Source organism: Mytilus galloprovincialis, chromosome 11 (genome assembly GCF_965363235.1).
Source record: "Mytilus galloprovincialis chromosome 11, xbMytGall1.hap1.1, whole genome shotgun sequence".
NCBI classification, from domain to species: Eukaryota; Metazoa; Mollusca; class Bivalvia; order Mytilida; family Mytilidae; genus Mytilus; species Mytilus galloprovincialis.
The window spans coordinates 16,357,487-16,369,814 of record NC_134848.1 but is presented as its reverse complement, the minus strand read 5'-3'; the positions used below and the strand labels follow the sequence as shown (position 1 = coordinate 16,369,814).

General features: G+C 33.9%; 1 long non-coding RNA gene across 1 annotated transcript in view; it reads left to right on the top strand.

The window, feature by feature from the left end:
- The first annotated feature begins 8,777 nt into the window (after positions 1–8,777).
- LOC143051757 (uncharacterized) overlaps positions 8,778–12,328 on the top strand; it is a 92,416-nt gene continuing 88,865 nt past the window's right edge. The window contains exon 1 of the long non-coding RNA XR_012970897.1: positions 8,778–8,854. This is a non-coding gene — a long non-coding RNA (uncharacterized LOC143051757). The remainder of the gene's footprint in view (positions 8,855–12,328) is intronic.

The window sequence follows — 12,328 nt, the reverse complement described above, 5'->3', positions numbered from 1 at the left end:
ATTTTATTTCACTAATGATTCAAAGTAAAATGCCAAGTGCAATGTTCCAAATGGATATGAAGGTACAAATTTTCAATGGTAGTTTATCATGTGGTGAAGAAGGTCTAAGTAGTTACTACTGTAATCACTAGCCAGTCAACACTGAGGTTGTGAGTTCGATCCCTACTCGTGCGGGTGGACTTAACTCCAATCTTAATTGACTAGGATTGTCAGTTTTCCTATCAAGGAATGGTGGTTTTCTCTGGGCACTCTGGCTACCTTCACCAATAAAAACTGCAGCATTAAAACGCCAACAATCAATCAATAATTCAAAATTAAATCAGTACAATGGTCAAAATAGATATGGCGTGCAATTAATTGTGGCAAATTTTAATTGAAATTTTACATGTGGTGTAGATGTTTTTTAAAGTCCCGTTGGTCCATACAAAGCTGTTTGGAGTTTTGGAAATTTCAGACAAGATATTGTGGGAATTGACAAATTTTCAACGTTATTTTTACATGTGGTGTTAATGTCTTTAGAGTCCCCACTGGTCCATACAAAGCTGTTGGGAGCTGAGAGAATTTCAGACTTAATGAATGGCTGACTATTTTTAGATTAAATGTTGATGTTTATTTAATTAAGATAAGATTATCACATGTGTTCTAATATGTTTTATCTTAAAAGGAAAAATAGTCAAAAAGATAGCAGTACATCTTAATAAGGTTATAAGTAAGATACCATTGTTTTGCTTCTTGGTAAAATAATAAAAGAGTGAAATATTTATGTATTGTTTTTCTATGTAGATAGATATAAGAAGATGTGGTATGAGTGCCAATAAGACAACTCTCCATCCAAGTCATAATTTGTTAAAAGTAAACCATTATAGGTTAAAGTACAGCCTTCTACAGGGAGCCTTGGCTCACAACAAACAGAAAGCTATAAAGGGCCTCAAAAATGACTAGTGTAAAACCATTCAAACAGGAAAAACAAAGGTCTAATCTATTTAAAAAACAAAAAACGAGAAACACTTATGAACCACACCATCAAACGACAACCACTGAACAACAGGTTCCTGTAGCTTTAGATTAGGTTTTTTGATTGGATTGCTTCCCTTGCATAGTAGATACTTTTTCAGCTTTAAAAGTCGAGAAAGAAAAAAAAAGATATCCAAACTTATTAGTCCTAGATAAACTTACACCTCCATGGCTTAAAAAAGAAAAAAACCCAAGGACAAACAGTATACAAAACGCAACTTAGAAAATTGAAAGACTGAGCAACCAGAATACCACCAAACTAAAAGGATGTGCTCAGAAAGGGCTCCACATGTGACGCCCATGTTAAGCAGTTGAGCTTGGGGAGTATTAGTCCGGTCGATCGGTGAAAAAATTGCTCAAATAATGAGGAAAGCACCAAATTTTGCATGATGGTACCTTTTTGTGAACTGAGCAATATTAGCTATGGACCCACCCTCAACATTCAATATGGCGGTTAATTTCAAGATGGCTGCCATACCTTCTAAAATATTTTCCAGTATTAAACAAACCACAGTGGATTTGATACTGGAAGCACAAAAATCAATATATTTGAATGACTTGGTGTACTTAACAAGATTTTGTTTTGATCTATCTTTGAATTCAAAAATGGCGGCTATTTTCAAAATGGCCCCCTTGAAAAATAAGCAAATAATCATTATGCAGAATTGACATGATATTAGGATCTTATTGTTGTATAGTGTCATTTAGTCTCTGTCCCAGTTCAGTCCTTTAAGATTTTGCCTTGCTTGTCATTTCATACACAAAGTAGAAGCTTTCATTAAAAGCTGTACTATTTGTTGCCTGTAGTCACACATAAAAGCTATGATTTGGGATTTATCTGCCCAAAGATATTATTCAGTGCCTATCTTATTTCTTGGGTTGCAATATTTAATATTTAATTGGGAGATTATACTGTGAATTGAAAATCATTTAAACACGTATCAGTGAATGGCAGGAATTGAGCGCAACAAAGACAAGAACAATGAAATGGCAGAGACTGGATCACTTGGGGATATGGAGAAACCCACAGTTAAAGACGCTTTAACAGAGAACAACTTAAAAATTACTATTAAACAATTGTACCAAGCATTTTTAGCAGATAGGAAATCTAATGCTCAAAGAACAGCTGAGATTTACCGATATATAAAACAGAGCGAAGCGCGAATTGATAAAATATGTGTTGGTCTCATTACGATGCAAGCTGAACAGAAAGAGGCAGTGAATAATAATAACGAACAGATTGGGACAACTTCAGCAGTCTGAAGACGGAATAGACCACAAGGCTAGTGATAATTGCTTGGCGGAATTCATGGTCAGACTAATAAGATATTCAATGTTATGGTGAGACGGATGGACAAGCTGACATTAACTGAAGAAGGAGACACAGTTCAATTTAAAAGTGCATTTGAACAGCAGGGTACCTTCCAACAACTGGCATCTGTTGTAAGTGAATTAGTTGACAATCGAAATAAAGAAGTTAAAATTCTTGCAATGGGCACATCATCTAAGCCAAAATTTTACCTTAGCCAGTACAACAAGTTTACCAAAAGTATACAACAAAATCCCTGCCTTGGGTCTTTCCCCAATTATAGTTCGCATGAACCATCAACCGCGCAAACTCTGTTGAAGGTGTCTTCACCTTAAGTCGAAAGTCCTATGTCAGGCCCTTGGCAACAACAAGCTCCATTTAAAAAACATTCTAGAAACCTCTAGTACTACATGTACTAATCAAGGATACAAGCAAAAGGCTTATGTGTCTTTTTATTAAACTTACCACCTATGAGTCAATAATATTTGGTTCAGAGCAGCACACCATTACAGAAACAATTGGCTGCAAGTGGATCGTATCAAGTTTCTCTAATGCTGACTGCAGTGCCTACTTACGGTGTGATCCCCGTCGAGTCAATGGCAAATCCTCCTCTCACATTTATCACACCAATTATGACAACCTCGTCAGCTGCTGGTGCTTCAACAGGCTTCCCATAAAAGCAAGCTGAACCCATTGACCGATCCAGGAAAGGGCAGGGGAAACCAAAAGAGTGTGGCAACAGCTCTTCTTCAGACTCCTCATTGAAGAGAGAATATACCAGACGGCAAGAAAATATTGGTGCAAGGGACCGGAGCCGAAGTCTACAGCTCACAAAAATGCAAATACTCAATTGAAGGGGAGCCTTGAATTTGGACGCGTTCATTTACCAATTTGAACGAGCTGCCCGTAGATGACAATGGGAAAACAGGGAAAATGTGTGTAGGCTCCCAGATTGCAAGGCCGATGTTGGTTTTGAGAAAAGTATTGGAGCAGCACTTCAGCAAGAAAGACGATCAAATCAGATTGGAACAGAAGCATTCCTCCCGTGATGTAAAGACAAAGATTCTGCAAGGCATGTAATGGAGAAGAACCCAAATACATTCAACAAGGCGTTAAAACAATCGAAAACCTCAATAGCCCACCAGATGGCGATATAGGGATCAAATAGTGCCAATTATGCCCATCGGCAAGTCAACTTTGCTGATGGCGCAGTATCATCGACTGATAAAGGAAATATGAGCAGTCTTTTGAAAAATGAGGTGCATAATCTCACACAAAATTGTCACAAAACTAGCTGATGTTATGCATTCAACTCAACAGCATAACCGTGGATTGGCCGATCAATATAACCTTGGTGCTTCTAATCAAATGATCATTGAAGATCACCAGTTCAATGGAAGATCACCTGATCCAAATACACGTGGAAGATCTCCTGATCAATACAATCGCGGTAGATCGCCAGATAGAAATACTCCCATGTTTTATGCCTATCAACCAGCAACACCCCCACTAAGCAAGAGATCATATAGTCCCTGAGGACAACGGTTGATATCTATACAAACTCCAGAAATCCCGGTTATTTCAGACAACGAGATTTCAACTCAGCAAGTTTGCATAAAACGAACCATCACAGTTCCGCCAAACTCAGAAATGACTGTTACCATTACAACTAATAAAAGTGCTGACCAGAAGTGCATTTAAAAACCCTGCTCGCTGACTAGTTGCGAATTGGTTTTGCACGTAGTTGGAAATGAAATAGTTGCCCCTTAACCATTTTAAGTGATGGGAATCGTCTAATCCACCTATTGATTACATAGGATAATTTGACGATGTAGTAGGTACGGCAGATGAAAACGCGATAAGTGACGTAAGACGTGGCATTGAAGAGACACTAGACAAGGTGACCTCGGCACTGCCTCAAAGTTCAGATAAGTTACCTAATATTCCACCACATTTAACCGACCTATATTAACGTTCAATCGACTAGCTTCAATCTATTTCATTCCAACCATTAAAACTTAAACAGTAACATATTGAATAACATTTTGAATTTCACTATTTGTTTTTGTATATAATGCAGCCATATTTGCAAATGTATGTGTTATAGAAATAACCAATCAAATATTTGATAACAAATTCAAGAACATGAAGACCATTTTTTAAAGAATCATTACTTTAATTTTAGAAATTATATAGAATCCCTTGCGGACAATCTTGATATTTATAACGTTTTTCCGCCATCTTGAAAATGGCAGCCATATTGGATTTTTCAGAGTGGGTCCATAGCTGGAATGAAAGGGTATATAACCAAGAACTACTATGCAAAGTTTCAAGCTTTCCTCATCAAATGAGCAATTCTGCTCTATATCTGCACTAATCGGCAGGACTATATGTATGTACTGGTAGATTTCTCAATTATTCGGAGCAACCCTTGAGAGCCTGGGGGTACAATGGAATCCGTGTATCAGGAGTAACGAAGATGTGCCACTATCGTGTTTACATCAATATCTACAAGGACAATCCCCAGCCTAACACAAAGGGAATGCAATGACACCGGGAAGTCTGTTATTTTGGTGGAGGAAACCAAGGTACTCGGGAGATAACCACAGGGACACTCGACGGGAACAGATAAATCAAAGAGATATCAGTAGATTGATCTCCGGGTCAAAGTACCCATTCTAGTTTAAACGACGGTCTGGTTACCAGAGATGCCTAGATCAAACCCCTCCAAATGACACCCAGGATATGACAACAGTAACAATTTGTTCAAAAAGTACTAAATGCTTTGATTTTTAATGGTTTTTGTTGTAAGTTTGGCTGTTATAAAAAATGTGATATCAAATTTTGATTTTTATGACGTTGTTTTCAGAGCAAGTAAACTTCGATAAGATTCATGGAAACTCATTGATTCTTTAATTAAACTTATTCTTATTAAAGGTTATCAATATAACACAGAAGTGCAGGTGACATAAGATAAGTGAAAATTTATAAATGTTAGCTAAAACAGGTGCGAAAGATACCAGAGGGACAGCCAATCTCATAGATCGAAAAAAAAACAACAACTGAAAACACCATGTTTAAAAATAGAAGACAAACAGACAAATAAAAGTACCAAAGACACAACATAGAAAACTGAAAACTTAAAAACACGAACCCCACAAAAAACTGGGGGTTATCACAGGTGCTCCGAAAGGGTAAGCAGATCCTGCTCCACATGTTGAACCAATCGTGTTGCTCGTGTTATTATCTAACTGGCTGTAATGCAGAAGTGGACCATGAACTGCCAGATTTTAATCTGGCTAAATACCTTGCAAGTCCATGTTGTCACCGTGTGAAGAGTTAATTAGCCAGTGCTTACCAAACCTTTTCAGGGAATCGTGTCCTATTAAAATAAAGTTAAATGCCTTTGTCTCAATCAACACTGATAACCAGTGCCAAAGATATAGAATACAATATGTCTCTGAGTTTTAAATGAATGATGCATGTCCCTTGGAAATATGAATAACCTGAAAACTCACCTTGTTGACGCTCTCAATCATGCAATTCTTTGTAGATATACATACTGCATTTACAAAAATAGCAATTTACAAATTCTTTAAGGATTGAAAATGTTTTGTACGAGTCAAGAATGGTCTTTGAAAGTATACATTATAAATATATGTATCACCTGTTTTGTGAAATCTCAACCGTCCCGCTACAATATACAGGTATATATATATGTAATGACATACAAGTCTGAAAATTACACCAAACAGTGTTAGAGTTAGATTTTCTGCTGACAAATTTTTATCCGTACCTCAACGGGATTCGAACTCACACCTTTGAAACACTACAGCACCAATCGCTTAGCCTCATGTTCAGCGCTCTAGACCACTCGACTACATCCGCTATATTATAGCGGGAATGTTTCGCTGCCTTGAAGACCAGCTTTCTGGAGTTTTGGGTCCTCAATGCTCCTGAACTTTGTACTTATTTGGCTTTATAACTATTTTGATCTGAGCGTCACTGATGATTCTTATGTAGACGAAACGCGTGTCTGGCGTATTAAATCATAATCCTGGTACTTTTGATAACTATTTGCCATGTAACATTTCTACATATGTGTACCAATAGACCAACGTCAAAATTAATTAAAATTTAAACTGACAGATTTTCTTTAGAAGTTATTTATCTGTTATAAGATTTTTAATACTTCATATCATATGCATACAGGGCATTTTCAGCAATCACTTTCAGAGATTTTTGATTTTCAGATCTCTACATATTCTCCATTTTTCTCTCAAAGGAATTAAATTTACACTTTGGATGGTAGTTTTTTGTCATAATGAACTCCATAGGCTCGGTAATTAGAGTGTGATACAGATTATTCATTTTCCTTTTTATTGGTCCACTGTGGACACAATTGGATAAACATTTGTGAGTTTTAATTTTGCAAAAATCTAACCAGCATTGCAAAATGACAATAAGTTGATAATAATAATCTTTCATTACAAGTGTTTTGAGGCATATAGCTAGAATGTTTAATTGAAAGACAGTTAAAAATTAGAAAGATTTGCATGGAGTTCATATATCATGCAATTATAAGGGACGACATAAAAAAATCAATGAAGGATAAAAAACTTAATTCAAATAGTTTGGGGTGACGGATCAAATTTCTGCAAGTTTTGTATAAATTGACATCGATTTTACATATATCCTTATTGGTCAATCAAATTTTCCCAAATTAAGTTAAGAGGGGGGTATGGGGATCAGTGAAAAAACTATATGAATTGAGTTTTTTATTCTTCATTGAACTTTTGATATAGTCCCTAAGCGGTTTCTTTTTTTGTTTGTTATATTTGTAAATAATTACATTAGATGCATGTTTCATTATAATACGTTATTCTGATTGGCCAACTGTACATCACGTGGTATTCCTTCCGCAATTGCATTACACAATAAAACTTATCATTAATGATAACACGTGGTCCCACAATATAGTGCAAAGGTGAATTAAATAAAAAATGATAAAAATCGTATTTTCATTATGATAGCTAAAAATGTAATAATAAGTGTTGAATGCTTCTTTTTGTAACTTCATAGGGTTGTAAAAGCGTTGACCGTGCGCACATTTTTAGAATGAAGCGCTTCATACAAAATGTACTTCGGTCAACGCTTTTACATCCCAATGAAGTTACAAAAAGAAGCATTCAATTCTTAAATAATATTATCCGTGTATTGCGTGATTCCCAATACATTTTCTGCTATCAATAAAACACATTGTTTTTATGAAAAAATGAAGTTAGTACATGAACCAATAGAATAGATATTGAGCCCTTGTGAAAAAATTTATAAATACCAATACATTGCATCAGTGGTAATGAAAAGATTTTTATGAAAACATGTCCTTGGATATTTACGATTTGTATACAACTAGCTTTAGAAACATAACTCTATTGAATGTATTGATTTTATCTCAGTAACTTAAATAAAAATGTTCCCGTCTATTATCGAATAATTCAATAGATGTAACCATAGTACCGTAATTACTAGTATCTATTATTAAATCATTCAAAAGATCCGACTCTACCGTAAAGTTTTAACAAATATCTACCTTATAGCATAATAACGAATTTAAAACACGATATAAGTACAAATAATCATTCTAAAAGTGAGCCGAAGGATACCAAATTCAAACTCACAGGTCGAAAATAAGCTGACACCATGGCAAAAAAACGAAAGACAAAAGGAAAAAACAGTAAACCAACCACAAAAATGAAAACTAAAAACTGAGTAACACGAACCCACCAAAATCTGGGGTGATCTTACCGCATCCTCTTTTTTGTATGGCATAACGGTCAAATAAATCATTATAGCTAACTTGAAAGTCATATCACTTTTGAAATCATAATAGAAAACGCACGCCTGTGATTACTGTATCAACATGGAGACATTTATACTTATGTCATTTATGAATGTATTACCAACAGGTTTAATTATGCCTTGAGAAAGGGACGACATCAAAAGTTCAATATGTAGGAGAAACAACTTAATTCACATAGTTTTTTTCTCTAACCACTACCCCCTTCTTAACTTAAGTTGGGAAAAATTGTTTGACCAATGTGGATATATGTAAAATCGATTTTGGATAAACAAAACTTGCAGCAATTTTACTCCCCAACCCCAAGCTATTCAGCGAATTAAGTTTTTTTTTCTCTTATATTGATCTGTTGATGTCGTCCCTAACAACATTAACAACTTAATTTACCAATTTCACAAAGGTGTATAATATATTATAACATAAAATCGATATTTAAAAAAAACACAGAAAGTACAAGTATATTAATATGCAAAATGTATGGTAAAGCATATTCATTAGGTAATTTAATGACTGGCAGACGTCTGGGCGTGTCATTTGCATTTCACGTGACATTTTTGTTCAAATAATACAAATAAGACGTTATATATATTGTGTTTTGTCAATATCTGTTTGATATCTGCTTGTATTTGCTTGACAAGAAATACTTTAATGTTCAAAAGATCAGAAGAAAGGTAAGAAATATGCAATGTTATTCTCATGAAATATTTGATTTGTCCTGTGATAATTTACTGTAAATGAATAGATAAAAAGGGCATTCATTAATATCAATCCGGAAAATCAGTAAGAGAATACATTGGTTACGGTACTTAGCGTATATTTTTTTAAATAGAAGACACGAATAAAAATAATAACGAGAGTTGGTTTTTATATTGCCACAACAACAATTATGCGAACCTGCGACGTAAAGTTAAAAGCAATAGCGCGAATTCGTTTGTGCGGATGGTGAATTAGTCAGATGCGTTTTCGCGAGCTTGGTTCACCGTGTAACTATGCAGTAGAATGATGATGAACTTGTGAAGCCTTCGTCATTATATTCTTGAAATGTCACGGTGAAAGACTGATGTATTTTTTTCAGCGTCAACCAATCAAGTTCGTTCCTAACTCTCCATATAATTAGATATTTTCATTTCATTTCGAAATAATCTTGTCAAATTCCAATTTGAGGTATCCATCAGAGCTCCATTGACGAAGATATAAGCAAATAAAGGTCACTTTACACCTTAACAAAATGGGATGGGGGACGATTAGTCAGCTATAAAAGGCTGTGTCAGTGAACTTGAAATAAACAATCCGTTTCTATCGTCTATGCATTTAAATAATAAGTCATTGTTAAAAGTTGCACAAACTTCAATCGGGTTTACAGATAGCTGATAACGTACTTTCGGTATGGATATCTTTGAAAAAGTAAGTGGTAGATTTAGACTAAAAAGCAAAAATTGCCTTAAAATAGACTCTGGTGTCTCCTGAAATCGCAATTAGTCAATAAAAATGTCTACCGTTTATTACCATCCACACATTGGATAATTCTCAAACACTGTAAATTGAAATATAAAATTTTTAAAGTTTTTAACAAGAAGTGGGTCAGTGACTTTGAAAAGCTACGTGCGTGCTTATAAATGATATTCAACTAGTCTAAGATAGTCTCTCCATAGTAAAGCACAAGGACAAATTCAATCACCATATTATGCTCTGATTTGTATATAGGAACTTGTCACACATGTCTGTTTCGACAATAATTTATCATAATAAGATAATATATATATTAAGTTCCTTATCTATATTGAATATAGTTCATACCCGTTTTGTATACAATAAATATCTTTTGAATCCTATCTACTTGATAGTTTTAAAATGAAGGACCAGCCAAATGCTATTATATACATTACATAATTGCTGTGTTAATCCTGATTTCAAAACTATAAATATTAAAAAAAATGAATTGAGAAAACCTCAAACTTGTAAATGAGAAATTAACCCTTTATTTTTATTTTTCTTGTTTGGCATATTTATGTCAATCAAATTGATTATGAGAAAAGATAATATACTTTTAAAAATTGAAAATATTTAGTTGAGTAGCCCTAAATAATTATTTCTCCAAGAGGTAATTTTAAAGTGACACGTATACATTATTATTATTTTTTTAAAATTCGACATTTAATAAACAAACAACAAAATTGCTAAATTTTACACAATAATAAAATATTACTTTTTACAAAGGGATTGAAATTAGTCAAATTTTTACATAATATTTTTGGGTCATCAATATCACATCTTTTAAAAATTAACATGTTTTAATTTTATTTTTGTACTTCTTTAAATCATATTTTCAACCGTAAAAAGATACATTTTTTTTTCTAAATTTATGAAAACTGTAGTCAGGTGTGTACTCTAACTTGAAAGCAACATATTTGACTTTGAATCGAATTATAATTCTTCCGATTTAAAATTTAAAAGCGACTAATTCTAGACTTTTGTTATTTACTTTTTGAATGAGATTCCTATTATCGGCACTTGTACGAAAAATTACAAAAGTTTATTCATTATAAAACTTCTTAAGATATCGAAGAAGTGATGCATTATTTATGTTTAGGAGTATATTATCAGAGATAAACACAAGAAGTTCACTGAGCTATTATGGTAATTCTAAGAGGTTTTATATTAAATAATAACAACTGATACACATCTGTATTTATAACGTACTTTGTGCAATTTATAATTTATAATCTATAAAATCTTTAAAATCTATAGTAAACTTTTCTTTTTTTTTTTCTTTTCTTAAAAGTGAGATGTCTTGTTCCCTAAACTTGAATCGTACATACTAATTTGATGCCCCACCTACAGTAGTGGAGGACATTATGTTTTCAGGTCTGTGAGTCCGTTCGTCTGTCCGTCTGTTCCGCTTCAGGTTAAAAGTTTTTGGTCAAGGTATTTTTGATGAAGTTGAAGTCCAATCAACTTGAAACTTAGTACACATGTTACCTATGATATGATCTTACTAATTGTAATGCCAAATTAGAGTTTTTACCCAAAACTCACGGTCCACTGAACATAGAAAATGATAGTGCTAGTGGGGCATCCGTGTACTGGGGACACGTTCTTGTTTATACATGTTTACAAAACATAAAATGTCCCCAAGTGTATTAATAGCGAAGTACAAATGCATATAGAGATGACAAAATTATCTGAAAATCGTTCAAAGGTTCATTTGATTAAAACAAACATTTTCTTTCTACAAGCCAAATATCTGTTATACAGTTTCATGGTATGTTTGCCATTTGTTTCAGACCAAAATGGCATATGAACGGTTTGATGCTGAAGTCGAAAATGAAACTAGAATTGTTCTGTTAGGAGCAGCAGGATCTGGCAAAAGCAGAACGGGGAATTTATTGTTCGGTGCAAATGATTATTTTGAAGTTGGTTCTTATTCAATGAAAACCATCGTTAAGTCTTCTTATCGATATGGGACTTACTTAAAGGTTGCAGACACTCCGGGTCTATTTGGAGTTCTCAGGAACGTTAATATTATTCAGGAATTAGATGCATCCCTTCAACTAACCAATCCAGGTCCACATATGTTTATTTTATGCATTCCAATGGGCTGTTGTACTGATCAAGCATACAAAGCAGTACAGGAATATGTTGATTACTTTGGCGAGACAATCTATGATTTTCTGACATTAGCATTTACATTTTTAGACCAGTGGGAATATGATCTCATAGAAAAGAATTCTTCACAAGATTTAGATGTTTACATTCAAACTTTGCCTAATAACATGAAACAATTGTTACAAAAATGCCAAAACAGATATTGCTTCATTAATAACCGAAAAACTGGGGATGAGAAATTGAAGAAAGGAAAAGAAATTATTGACAATATACACGATATAATTGAGGCAAAAAAAAATATTTCCAAACGTTCAACTGGATTTTGTATGACGTGTTCGGAAGTTTTCAAGCAGTTCCGCGTTGCTTGTCGCAGTCTTTGCATATTCACGTGGAGATATTTTCTAGTGTTCTTTTTTATGGAAACGTCAGACAATAATCATACAGATTGATAATAATTTCCTTTAATTATGAACAGTATTTTTTTATTATTCTAAAATGTGATTAAGAACTTATTGACTGTTAATCATAACAAACATATC